The following is a 14,716-nucleotide window of genomic DNA, read 5'->3' on the forward strand; positions in this document are numbered from 1 at the left end:
CAAGAATCAAGACATCGGGTTCATTAACAACTGGGACCTCTTTTGGGAAAGACCGCGTTTCTTCAAGCGAGATGGCCTGCATCCGAACAGCTTCGGCGCCCGGGTCCTCTCCGAAAACATATCGAAGGTAATTAGTTTATCTTGACTATCTATCTCTGCTTTTAACCCCTTCCGAAATGCCACTCCTGTGTTTGGTCATGATAATTGTTTAAAAAAATCTTCCATAAAAGTGCGCAACATAAATACTGTAATAACCAATCTTAATGCACATAGAAAATCTAGGCAATACGGCATAAACGCCAATAATTTAATTAAAGTTACTACTTTAGATGAACAATGTATTAAAACTGTAAAAACAGATCATAGATTAAACAAAAAATACACACAGAGCGGCGCTAATAAAAATAACTTAATTCCGGTTCCCTATATCAATAACGCACATAGTATTCATCTCTGCTCCTCCGAAACATTGAATATGGCACTATTAAATATTAGAGCTTTAACTAACAAGATGTTTTTTATCAACGACATTATTTGTGAAAAAAAAATAGATTTTATTGCACTAAGTGAAACATGGCTTAGCTCAGATGGCGCAGCTGTTTTAATCAAATCTGCGCCTCCGGATTACAGTTTTACTCGTGCTGATCGCCAAGGAAAGAGAGGTGGAGGGCTAGCAAACATTTACTCTAGCAGGTTAAAATGTAAAAATATCAGTTTTGGTAAATTCAAGTCTTTTGAGTATCTCGCCATTGTTATTCAGGGAGATTCTCACGTTCTAGTATTATCCGTGTATAGACCTCCTAAATTCAACGCGTCTTTCTTTGAGGAATTCTCTGACTTGATGTCAATCTTAATTACGAACTATGACGCACTCTTAATAGTCGGCGACTTTAATTTTCATGTAGATAATCAATGTGACCAAAAAGTAAAAGAATTTATGAACCTCATGGACTCTTTTGATTTGAGACAGCTCGTTAATCAGCCTACACATAAAGCAGGTCATACGTTAGACTTAGTAATTACTAAAGGACTAAAAGTTGATATAAAGCAGGTCATTGATACGGGTCTTTCAGACCATTTTCTTCTACTTTTTAATATAGAAATAATGATAGAAAACACTCATGAGAAGCATATTGTTAAAAAACGCTTCTTTGACTCATCAGCAACTTTAAAACTTACAAACATTCTAACCAATCAGTCCGTTTATAGTGCCAACTATAATAGCGAGGAGAATGTAAATAGTAAGGTGGAAAGATTTAATACTAAAGTGAGGGCTGCTGTTGACATAGTTGCACCTGAAAAGACAGTTAAAAAATCTTCTAGCATTGTTATACCTTGGAAGACCCAAAGAGTGTCTGATTTAAAGAGAACATGCCGTAGAGCTGAGCGTAAATGGAGGAAGACTAAACTAACTATTGACTATGAGATATTAAAAGTTAAAATAACAGAATACAATAACACAGTCCGTCTTGAGAGGCGCTGCTATTTCTCTAAGATTATAAATAACAATGCTAGTAATCCCAGAGTCTTATTTTCGACAATTGATCATCTGTTAAACCCAGGTAACTCAAAGGAATGCCTCCTAAGTACTTCCAGTAAAACCTGTGAGGCTATCGCTGTATTTTTCAATCAAAAAATTAATGATATTAGAAATATCTCCCCAACACTAAGGATCCCCCGAAACCCCAGTACTCCATAATAAATAAATTAGAGTCTTTCACTAGGATAGATTTACCTGATTTACATAAAATAATTTCTCAAATGAAACCCTCCACCTGTGCCCTTGACCCAATACCAACAAATTTTTTCAAAGAAGTATCGGGTGTGCTTATTGATCATGTTCTTGACATAGTAAATTCGTCATTAGATACGGGGGTCTTCCCAGACTGTCTTAAGACTGCGGTAATTAAACCCCTACTTAAGAAAAATAATCTCGACCCCTCTGCTCTTGAAAATTATAGACCCATCTCTAACCTGCCTTTCTTAAGTAAAATTCTAGAGAAGGCAGTCATTATGCAGTTAAATGAGCACCTCAATAAACATGCTATTCTTGATAAATTTCAGTCAGGTTTTAGAACAAATCACAGCACAGAAACTGCACTCGTTAAAGTAGTAAATGACTTGCGGGTAAATGCAGACAGAGGCCATTTATCTGTTCTCATCCTCTTAGATTTGAGTGCCGCATTTGACACTATTGATCATAATATTCTTAAGAATCGCCTTAGTCAATGGGTGGGCCTCTCTGGCAGTGTCTTAAACTGGTTTGAATCCTACCTGGCAGGGAGAAAATTCTTTGTTAGTTGTGGTAATTATAACTCAAAGACACATGATATTCTATATGGTGTTCCACAAGGCTCTATCCTGGGTCCGCTGCTCTTCTCAATCTACATGCTTCCATTAGGTCAGATTATCTCGGGACATAACGTGAGCTACCACAGCTATGCTGATGACACACAGCTGTATTTATCAATAGCACCTGATGACCCCAAATCTCTTGATTCGCTAACACAATGTCTAACCTGCATCTCAGAATGGATGAATAGTAACTTTCTCAAATTAAATAAAGAAAAAACCGAAATCTTAGTGATTGGCAATAATGGATACAATGAGGCTATTAGAAATAAACTGGATGCATTAGGATTAAAAGTCAAATCGGAGGTAAAAAGCTTAGGGGTAACCGTTGATTGTAATCTGAATTTTAAATCGCATATTAATAAAATCACTAGGACAGCATTTTTTTCACCTAAGGAACATAGCAAAAGTTAGACCTCTTATATCATCGAAAGATGCAGAGAAATTAGTTCATGCGTTTGTCTTTAGTCGGCTAGATTACTGTAATGCACTCCTCTCAGGACTACCCAAAAAAGACATCAATCGTTTGCAGTTAGTGCAGAATGCAGCTGCTAGAATCCTTACCAGGAAAAGAAAATCCGAACACATTTCTCCAGTTTTGATGTCACTACACTGGTTACCTGTGTCATTCAGAATTGACTTTAAAATTCTGCTTATGGTTTATAAAGCTTTAAATAATCTCGCCCCGTCTTATATATCGGAATGTCTGACACCTTATATTCCAAATCGCAACCTCAGATCCTCAACTGAGTGTCTCCTTAGAATTCCAAGAGCAAAACTTAAAAGAAGTGGTGAGGCGGGCGGCCTTCTGCTGTTATGAACCTAAAATCTGGAATAGCCTGCCAGTAGGAATTCGCCAGGCTAATACAGTGGAGCACTTTAAAAAACTACTGAAAACACATTACTTTAACATGGCCTTCTCATAACTTCACTGTAATTTAATCCTGACACTCTGTATATCCAATTCATTATAATAACTATTCATTCAAAATTTGTACTAACCCCTACTCTCTCTTCTGTTTCCTTTTCCGGTGTCCTATTGGTGGTGGCTTGTGCCACCACCATCTACCCAAAGCACCATGATGTTCCAACAATGATGGATGGATTAAAAGCCAGAAGTCTGTATAACCATCAGCATAAAGTGACTCCGTGAGAACCCTAACTACAAAGAGGACTATTTCATTTATGTTAGGTAGAATGCCCAAAGGGGACTGGGCGGTCTCGTGGCCTGGAACCCCTACAGATTTTATTTTTTTCTCCAGCCTTCTGGAGTTTTTTTTTGTTTTTTCTGTCCACCCTGGCCATCGGACCTTACTCCTTTTTATGTTAACTAAGGTTGTCTTATTTGAATTTCTTATTTGTCTTTTATTCTTCTTTTCTTCATTATGTAAAGCACTTTGAGCTACTTTTTGTATGAAAATGTGCTATATAAATAAATGTTGTTGTTGTTGTTGAAGTAAATTCTGTGCATTGCTACCTTTCACTCCTTTTCTGAAATGTTGAGTAAGAGATCCTTTTCCCACTGTACTCTGGGATCTTTGAAAGGAAGGGACTATAACGTGTTTTTATATATTACAGAAATGCTCTCCTCCTTCTCTTCTCCTCTCTCTTTCCACCTCCCTACAGGTGAGTGTTGCCTGCATTCCTTCTTCCTGAGTCTGACTTGGCTGGATGGCTCCCTTTTAAGTTGGACCTGGGAATACATCTGGTGCCAGGGCACAGCCCAGTGGAAGCACTTCTGGGTCAAATGCCACGAGGATGTTCCCAAGTCACTTACGTGTGACAAGGTAAAAGCAACAACAAAATGACTTTTGAGCAGTAAAGGCAAACTTTTTTTATAATTGGGGAAGTCCTGTTTTATCTGTGTGGTAATGACAAATATTTCATCTTCATCGTGTTTGTGATTTCAGTTTAAAGTGGAAACTGCAGTGGGTGGGTGACCTCATAAGAATAATTGATGTCAGTTTTTTTTTTTTTTTTTTTCCTCTCAAGATGTTTTAAGATTTCTCCCGGTAACTCTCCTTTTCACCTCTCTCCTACACTAATGGGTCAAAAGTTTTAGAACTGCTCTGTTTTTCTTCAAATTTTAATCAGATGAAATGTAATGAGTAGCCTGAAATGGTGAAAAGATAATTGGTAAACTGCCAGAGGTTTAAATTTAAAGTTTTAGGTTAGCAAAAACTAAAAAAAGATATCAATGTTACAAATGGGCCTTCTTCAGGGAACAACTAATAGGTTAGAACCTACAGATGTTCTGCAGCAGTTAAAGTAAACGAAGCCTTGCAAGATGAAGCAAACAATTTGCACAGGTATCCCAAATTCGGCTGATTACTTAAAATCCCCTCTGTCTGTCTTAAAGCAGAGTTGGAACAGACTGTGTTACTACACCCTCTGAAGAACTACTTGGACAATATTCTTGTGATGATGCCAAGAAAATGGCAATGAACAAATGAAATTATTACCCTTGGAAGTGTAGGCCTTTCATTTAGAGAAACTGCAAATAAAATCCAAGTGTCACCAAGTACAGTGGTGTCCTACACAATCCAAAGGCAACTGGAAACTGGAAGAAGCTCTGGGTCTGCCACAACCCAACCCAATCAGAAGATAAGTTTTCTGAGGGTCACCAGCTTGTGTGATCACAGGCGCCTCACGGCACAACAGTTTCAAGCACAGCTTAGCAGTGGTCGACAAAAGCAAGTGTCAGTCTCCTCTTCACAGTACAAGCTTGGTGCTGCAGGTTTGATATGGCGAGTGGCAGTGAGAAAGGACAAAATAGGGCCTTGAAATACCAGCTGTGGACTACTGCTGACTGGAAGAAAGTGTTATGGACTGATGAATACAAATTTTGAAATCTTCAGTTCATCACGCAGGGTGTTTGTATGCCATCGGGATGGTGATGGTTACTCAGTGTGTGACACCAACTGTCAAGCATGGAGGAGGAGGAGGTGGTGTGGTGATCTGGGATTCTTTTGCTGGAGGCAGAGTTGGTGACTTGTACAGTGTGACTGGCATTCTGAATCTAAAGGGTTATCGCAATTTGGCTGTTACATCAGCAAAGGGTGCAGACTACTTTGACGAATCAAACATTCAAATGCAATTTTGTTCACTTACTGGTTCCTTGACTTATTTTTATTTGCCATTGTTTTATTTGTTGTATGCCTTGATATCATGAAACACTCAGACATTAAACTGTGCATTTCCATAAAACCTGAAAGAGCTGAGGTGTTCTAAAACCTTTGACCGCTAGTGTATATCAGGGGTGTTCTGCAGCACTCTTACATTTCTAATTGTTGATCCTCCAAATTCAATTGTGTGGTGATGAAAACTGAATCATAATGCAGAATACGTTTATTTTGTTGTAACCTAACGTGAAAACCTCTGTTAAAATGTTCATCACCCTTGACAGACTTAACTGAATGATTAGGACAGCATTTTTACATTAACATTACATTTATTTGGGTGACTCTTTTATCTAAGGCGACTTTCAACATTTGTGATAAAATTGATTGCAATTCTTTCAGCCCAAACCCCCACGCCCATTAAAATTGGAGCATAGGTGGGTCAAGTGACTTGCTAAGGGTCACTCAGTGTTTGTTTTGGGGTTTGAACCCACAACCTCACGGTTTGAAGTCCAAAGCCTTAACCACTACACTGCAGTGCCTACTTTGTAATTAATGTGACGCTGGGTTAGAAATAGTTACCTCGTGTCATCAGCTTTTATTATAACCCTGTGGCACTCTTGGGTTGTGGTCAAACCAGTCACATAATGACAATAACACAAAGGGGGTCATGCATGTGTTTTTTTTTTTTTTTTTTTTTTTTTTTTTTTAAACGTTTCTCTCTTTTTTTTTTTTATCTATCTGTATCTCTATTTCTAGATTATTATAATAAAACAATATCCTGAGACGATGCGATTTTTTCAGAGAGACACTGTCATGTCCTGCGAGATGAGACTTTGTGCCAAGAGAATTAACCACACCCGGGGCCGGAAATAAAAGACAGAGTAGATGACAAAGTAGAACGTCGTAAAGAATTCCAAAACGTTGGCCCGATACACATGCAGAGCAGGTTAGAGATAATGGAAGTACGAACAGCGAAAAGAGATTGAATATATTGTTCGGATTTAAACTTTAAGTCGGAAACTTGTAGATCGCCAAATTCGTGTTGCCATCAGGGAAAAGTAGTGTTTCTTCCCAATGAAGAGGCGTATCCGTGAGAATTAAAAGATTTGTTGTTTGGTGAAAGTGAAATCCACAAACGCAAGTGGCAGAGACAGGACCCATCTGTCTGTCTAGTTAGTAAATCTTGGCTCTGCTATCCCACTCACGCTGGAATCTTGTATTCCCAAACTGCTGATTTTTTATACAGTGGTGTGAAAAACTATTTGCCCCCTTCCTGATTTCTTATTCTTTTGCATGTTTGTCACACAAAATGTTTCTGATCATCAAACACATTTAACCATTAGTCAAATATAACACAAGTAAACACAAAATGCAGTTTGTAAATGGTGGTGTTTATTATTTAGGGAGAAAGAAAATCCAAACCTACATGGCCCTGTGTGAAAAAGTAATTGCCCCCTTGTTAAAAAATAACCTAACTGTGGTGTATCACACCTGAGTTCAATTTCCGTAGCCACCCCCAGGCCTGATTACTGCCACACCTGTTTCAATCAAGAAATCACTTAAACAGGAGCTGCCTGACACAGAGAAGTAGACTAAAAGCACCTCAAAAGCTAGACATCATGCCAAGATCCAAAGAAATTCAGGAACAAATGAGAACAGAAGTAATTGAGATCTATCAGTCTGGTAAACGGTTATAAAGCCATTTCTAAAGCTCTGGGACTCCAGCGAACCACAGTGAGAGCCATTATCCACAAATGGCAAAAACATGGAACAGTGGTGAACCTTCCCAGGAATGGCCGGCCGACCAAAATTACCCCAAGAGCGCAGAGACGACTCATCCGAGAGGTCACAAAAGACCCCAGGACAACGTCTAAAGAACTGCAGGCCTCACTTGCCTCAATTAAGGTCAGTGTTCACGACTCCACCATAAGAAAGAGACTGTGCAAAAATGGCCTGCATGGCAGATTTCCAAGACGCAAACCACTGTTAAGCAAAAAGAACATTAGGGCTCGTCTCAATTTTGCTAAGAAACATCTCAATGATTGCCAAGACTTTTGGGAAAATACCTTGTGGACTGATGAGTCAAAAGTTGAACTTTTTGGAAGGCAAATGTCCCATTACATCTGGCGTAAAAGGAACACAGCATTTCAGAAAAAGAACATCATACCAACAGTAAAATATGGTGGTGGTAGTGTAATGGTCTGGGGTTGTTTTGCTGCTTCAGGACCTGGAAGGCTTGCTGTGATAGATGGAACCATGAATTCTACTGTTTACCAAAAAATCCTGAAGGAGAATGTCCGGCTATCTGTTCGTCAACTCAAGCTGAAGCGATCTTGGGTGCTGCAACAGGACAATGACCCAAAACACACCAGCAAATCCACCTCTGAATGGCTGAAGAAAAACAAAATGAAGACTTTGGAGTGGCCTAGTCAAAGTCCTGACCTGAATCCAATTGAGATGCTATGGCATGACCTTAAAAAGGCGGTTCATGCTAGAAAACCCTCAAATAAGCTGAATTACAACAATTTTGCAAAGATGAGTGGGCCAAAATTCCTCCAGAGCGCTGTAAAAGACTCATTGCAAGTTATCGCAAACGCTTGATTGCAGTTATTGCTGCTAAGGGTGGCCCAACCAGTTATTAGGTTCAGGGGGCAATTACTTTTTCACACAGGGCCATGTAGGTTTGGATTTTTTTTTCTCCCTAAATAATAAAAACCACCATTTACAAACTGCATTTTGTGTTTACTTGTGTTATATTTGACTAATGGTTAAATGTGTTTGATGATCAGAAACATTTTGTGTGACAAACATGCAAAAGAATAAGAAATCAGGAAGGGGGCAAATAGTTTTTCACACCACTGTATATACGATCTATCTTACTGGGTCAGCAGTCTGGGCATACAAGATTCCAGTGTGACTGGGACAGCAGAGCCAACATTTACCATTGGGTTCAAAAGATTATTGCCAGCTACAAATAAAAGCTACAGCTCAGTGCCAAAGTCATCATCGGACATTGCTTGGTGTGAAACAAAATTGAGTGTTGTTTTACTGCCACTTCATATTAAGCTTGATTTATTGAAGTAGTTTGTCAAGACCCTATCAAAAGACAGTCTGTTTTATGGATTTGCAACAAACGTTTCCGGGTTTGTCTGAGGCTAATTTGAAGGAGAGCATTTTTGCTGCACCTGATAATAGAAAAGTGACTTCTAATGCAGAATCTGATGGTGCAATGACCAATATGGAAATGAGAGCTTTGGGCATTATTTAAAGAAGTCCTTTCTAAGTTTTTAAGTAACAATAAAGTTCCAAATTATGAAGAAGTTGTGAAAAATTTATTATTGAACTTTATTTTTATATTTAACTTATTATTGAACTGGGTTTTGCAGCATACAGTAAGTCCCAAAGTTCACTTTGCATTTGGAAACTTTCCCCGAAAATCTTGGCCCAGTTAAGAACAAGGTGAAACATTCCATCAAGTTATGAAGGACATGGAAAGAAGAGACCAGGGGGACGTGGGGATGTCGGTATGATGGTAGGTGGACTACTGCTGGATGATTCATGGGGACACACCAGAAAAAAGAGGGCAAACAACAGGCCACCAGAAAAAGTTTTGGATTAGAAAATTAAGAAGTGACAAAAGCTAAGAAGTTATATGTAAGTCCATGAATACATATTATTTTCTGTACATGCATGTTTAAAAGTACTGCATTGACTAAACATCCATCCATCCATCCATTTTCCAACCCGCTGAATCTGAACACAGGGTCACGGGGGGTCTGCTGGAGCCAATCTCGGCCAACACAGGGCACAAGGCAGGAACCAATCCCGGGCAGGGTGCCAACCCACCTCAGGACACGCACACAAACACACCCACACACCAAGCCCAATTTAGACTCGCCAATCCATCCAACCTGCATGTCTTTGGATTGTGGGAGGAAACCGGAGCGCCCGGAGGAAACCCACACAGACACGGGGAGGACATGCAAACTCCACGCAGGGAGGACCCGGGAAGCGAACCCAGGACCCCAGGTCTCCCAACTGCGAGGCAGCAGCGCTACCCACTGCGCCACCGTGCCGCCTTGACTAAACATTTTCATGGTAAATTGATTTAAAACAATATACAGCAGTATACAAGAATACATTGTGCCATTTTTTAAATTAATTTTATTCACTTTTGTACTTAAATGTGACACGATGAAAACATTTTATTTGTGTGTGTTCATGAATGAAAATAAAAATAACTTACTATTTAAAACATTTTTTATGAGTTTAATTTTGCAGACTTGTATACTAGATATGATATTAGGTTAAGAGTTTCTTTGCCCTGAAGACCTTAAAATGAATGGGTGGATTATATTAATACATGTATTAGTAATATGTTGTGCTTTCAAGAACATAATTAAAGGCTAAATATAGAATTCCAGTGAATATCTTAAATGTTGCTTTTATTTTACTATGTTTTATTTTGTGAATTAGTCTCATAACACACTATTCTCGTTAACAGGAGTTCACGTAACGCTGATTTGATTTGGACTGATGATTTGTTGTCTCTTTGCCAGTTCTGTGTGAGTGAGACTGGTTGTGGGGGTCTTGTGATGGACTTGTCTCTCCTAAAGTTGTGTTTCTGCCTTGTACCCCCCCAAATTCAGTCAACTGGAATCCCCAAAACTAGACTGAATGGATTGATTGGACTTTTTGTGTCTAATTTCTCCAGACGTATTTATGAACAAGTCCAGTGGTCTGCTGCACGTGTAAGTGAAAATGTGCTGCATTAAAATAAAAAAAAATAGGATTTGAATTGAATTAGAATTTAAAATGAGTTGAGTTGAAAGACATGAAGGTTAGGTTGACTGTCCAGCGGTGTCTGACTGTGTCGCATTCAGGACTGCGTTCTGCTTCTAGTGTAACTTTAGCATGTGATGGACTTGTCTCTCCTAAAGTTGTGTTTCTGCCTTGTACCCCCCCAAATTCAGTCAACTGGAATCCCCAAAACTAGACTGAATGGATTGATTGGACTTTTTGTGTCTAATTTCTCCAGACGTATTTATGAACAAGTCCAGTGGTCTGCTGCACGTGTAAGTGAAAATGTGCTGCATTAAAATAAAAAAAAATAGGATTTGAATTGAATTAGAATTTAAAATGAGTTGAGTTGAAAGACATGAAGGTTAGGTTGACTGTCCAGCGGTGTCTGACTGTGTCGCATTCAGGACTGCGTTCTGCTTCTAGTGTAACTTTAGCAACTGTGTGATTGAAAGAATGTGTTTGTAAAAGACTATCCATCCCTCTATATCCTAACTACAGGGTCACGGTGGTCTGCTGGAGCCAATCCCAGCCAACACAGGGCGCAAGGCAAGAATCAAACCCCGGGCAGGGCGCCAGCCCACCGCAGGGCATAAAATAAACTATTGGCTGTGAATTTTTATTTGTTCATCTTGAATTTCTTTTGTATGGTGTGCATTCGGAATCCTTTGGGACTGGAAGAGATGTTGGTGAAGCCAACAGGGGGCACTTACCTTGTGGTCTGTATGTGGATCCCAGTGGCCCAGGGCAATAACAGGGACATTTATGTTATACGTATGTTGCTGTCCTTCGGATAAGATGTAAAGCCCAAGGTTTCTAACTCTGCATGGTCATTCAAGATCCCTGGGCATCTTTCAAAAACTGTAGGGTATATCCTGATATCTTGGCTAAATTGCTCATTATGGCCTCCTCTATCCCGACCTCCAAATCATCCCCTGTCTCTAATTAGCTAACTGTCTCTCACCACTTCACTAGCCAACAGCTAATGTGTGGTGGGTGACAAACATAGGTGGTGGGTGAAGCGGCTCCCCATTCTTCATGTAAAGTGCTTTGAGCAGTGAGACAAGCGCTATATAAATGTAATTTATTATTATTACAGGCATTTTCATTTGGTACACGAGAGGAGATGTCCTAATGATGATTACGTTTATGGCCATCACCACATAGGTACCTGTGACAGAGATCCTGGAGATGGTGTTAATTTACAGCAGGAGTGCAAGAGGTGGTTTGTTGTGGTAATTTGAAGGCTTTAGTGAAGAATGCACCCCACCTGTTAAACAGCAATACACGCGCAACTCAGGAACACCCACTGCTTCAGGCAGCCCTGTTTGTTTTAGTTGTGTTTCACCCTTTTGACTTTACATATGTGTACTACTTGGCCTCCAGGCTCTTATTTGGGGTTCAGTGTTGCCTCAAGAGTGACGTGTATTTCCACAGTTGGAATCTTTTTCCATATGGTCAAACTTGCTTGCAGCTTGATGTTTTGTATTAGAAAAGATGATAAATAAAACCAACTTACATGTTTTATGCCACAGTGAGGTGTGAATTACTGAAGGTGACTTTAGCAAACTGAAAATCAATCCTTTAGTGATAATTCATTTTCCTTTTTTTAATGCTCTTATATAAAGCCAGACTTGGATACTATAAATTCAACTTGATGTACATATAAAACTATGTGGAAAAAACGAAACAAAACATACAACCATATTAGTATGAGTCTCTATTCTAAAGTATAAAGTAATAAATAAAGGATACATACTTTCTTTTAATGGCTCCCAAATGTGCCATTCAAGAAATATGAATTTAGCAGATGAAGGGAAGTCCATCCATGTTTCTTTAAACTCTCTCCTAATCCTGGATGGGGTGCCATGGCAAACTGGCCCATAATGAGCTGTGGCTGATTAAACTAACATGCATGTCTCAGGGATGGCAAAGGAAAACTGGAGTACCGGAGGATAAACAAACCCACATAGACTCGGAAAGAAGATGCCAACTGCACACAGGCAGCAGGGCCAGCTACTGCGCCACCTGATGATATTTTATCTGCTTGAAAAGCCATTAAATTGGCCCGTGATGGATCTACCTACCGTAAATGTGATCTGGAGCTGTAACGCAAACCATTGTGGCACTATGAAAAAAATTAAATTAACATAACACAATTGTCGTAGCATTTCCATTTGGAGACTTTAATTTTTTCCCCCTGTGATGTCTAATTGGCCCTGAACTTTGGCCTGCATGCTTATCTTGTTTATGACCATTTACAGTACGTATCTTAGTCATCACCATTTTAAAAGTCTGACACACATTAGATCTGCGCAAATAAATAAATTGGTGCTATTAAGCCGACTTGTAATAACAGCACCAGAGCCAAACGATTAGAATTATTATTTTTTTTTTATTTCTAACTATTTATAATTTGCCATTGACTTTGGCCTTCAGGCAGTTATTGATCAAAGGGCAACACCGTTAGCTATAAATCTTTATTAATTCGGCCACAGCGAGGTGCCAAAAATAACAAGTTCTAGAAATACATATAGTCTGAATGTAGCACTAAAATTGAATTTACTTGTCTTGCACTGTCTAATGGAGACCAACACAACTGCTGTTCTTGACAAATATTTTTCAGATACTGAGAATGCATTGTGTCATATTTCTAGGTTCCGGTGAATGACGTCTGTCTGCTTGATAAAGTGTCCATTGGGAAAGTCCATTCTGAGTTGAGTTCACGTGTGGGCCTTTTGTCATGTGCCGTTTCTACCTACGTGGTGGGGGCTTTTGGCCTTTGACCTTTAGGCACCAGTGAGACATCTTGGGACCTTTTGGAGGCCGAGTCCGTACCACCCCAGAGGTAGGGTGCCAGATAAAGGTGGCTTAGAAAGTCCCTACAGGTTTTGTCAAAGAATTAGAGCTTGAGTTACGGTACATTGTGATTATGACGGCCTAGAAAGGAAATGCAAACCTGACATGAGGATGGACTTCGAAACAATTTTTTTCGTGTGATTTACTTTTATATTTTACATATACTATTAAAGGATGTATCTAGTGATGCATGGATGGGTTTTCTTCAATCTTCATCTGTCCTGAGATAATATAAAGTGAGTGTATCCATCTGATTTATCATGAAAGCATTCATGCAAGACAATTGAAGCTCCCAAGAATCCTTTTTTTAATTTTTTTTTTTTTATTTTAATAATGGAATTCCCTAAGTAATGTTCCTGAACTTCTTAACCATGTTTTACAAGTACAGCTTGTAATACTTACTTCTGGAACCCTTGACAATGGCAGGCTGCACACTGCTGTGACACATCCTGTTCTCAGCTACCCCCCCCACTGCAAGGTTTAAATTGTTTGAGCTGAAATCTTTCACATTCCATTGGTTATTATAATAGGTTTGCATTTTCTTTGTACTGTATCTGCATACATCTCAATATCCTCTTTTAGAAAAGCGTTCATTCCAATGAGTCCTTGTCATGTGCTCGCTGGCTCAAAAACTCTCCTGCCTGTTAAACTCCTCTTTTAATTTAAAATCAATCCTAGCTTTTCCTTATGAGCTTTATAATACATTCATGTTCACACTGTTTCTTCACACAAATGGTGTATCTTATCTAAATAATCCCTAATAACTGCACAAAATAAATATTGTGGGACTTATTTAAAAGAAAATGTAAAAAGCACAATTTTTTTTCACCCCAGTACACTTCCCGACTTGAAATAAAATGATAAAAAATACAGTCCTGAAAACGAATAAAAGCTAGTCTATTAGTTATGACGCCTAAACAAAATTTGAACTTCATTTCGATTATCATGTACTGAAACATTAATGCTGTTAATGAAACAAACGGAAAACGAGAAAACGGTAATGGCACTTTTGTTTTTTTGTTTTTTGTTGTTTTCTTTTTCCGCTTCTTTACATGCGAGTCTTTTGACTTAATGAACTTAAACAAAACGTTACTTATGTGTAAATAAAGAAACTCGTAAGGAGTTTGTATTTGGTTTAATCTTATCCTTAAAGGGCAGAGTGGTGGCTCTGAGGCTAAGGATCTGTGCTGGTATCCCGAAGGTTGCCAGTTCAAAACCCCATCACTGCCAAAAGAGGTCCTACTCTGCTGGGCCCTTGAACAAAACCCTTAACCTGTAATTGCTCCAGGGGCGCAGTACAATGGCTGACCCTGCGATCTGATTCCATGGGGTATGCAAAACTAATAAATTCCTAATACAAGAAATTGTATAAGGCGAAATAAAGAACAAAAAAAAAAAATTGGCACATTTTGTACACTATCAAGAAATAAAATTGAATCCCCTGTGCTAGGATTTGTTTCGTTGAATGTTAATTCTATAACATGACCTGCTGTGCTGAAATTGTGTTCTCTAATAGCACTTGTTACGAGAATTCAAAGAATTGCTCTTGCCATTTTGTGAAGGTGAGGGGAAAATTGTTTGCT

This window comes from Erpetoichthys calabaricus, chromosome 17 (genome assembly GCF_900747795.2).
Source record: "Erpetoichthys calabaricus chromosome 17, fErpCal1.3, whole genome shotgun sequence".
Classification (NCBI taxonomy): domain Eukaryota; kingdom Metazoa; phylum Chordata; class Cladistia; order Polypteriformes; family Polypteridae; genus Erpetoichthys; species Erpetoichthys calabaricus.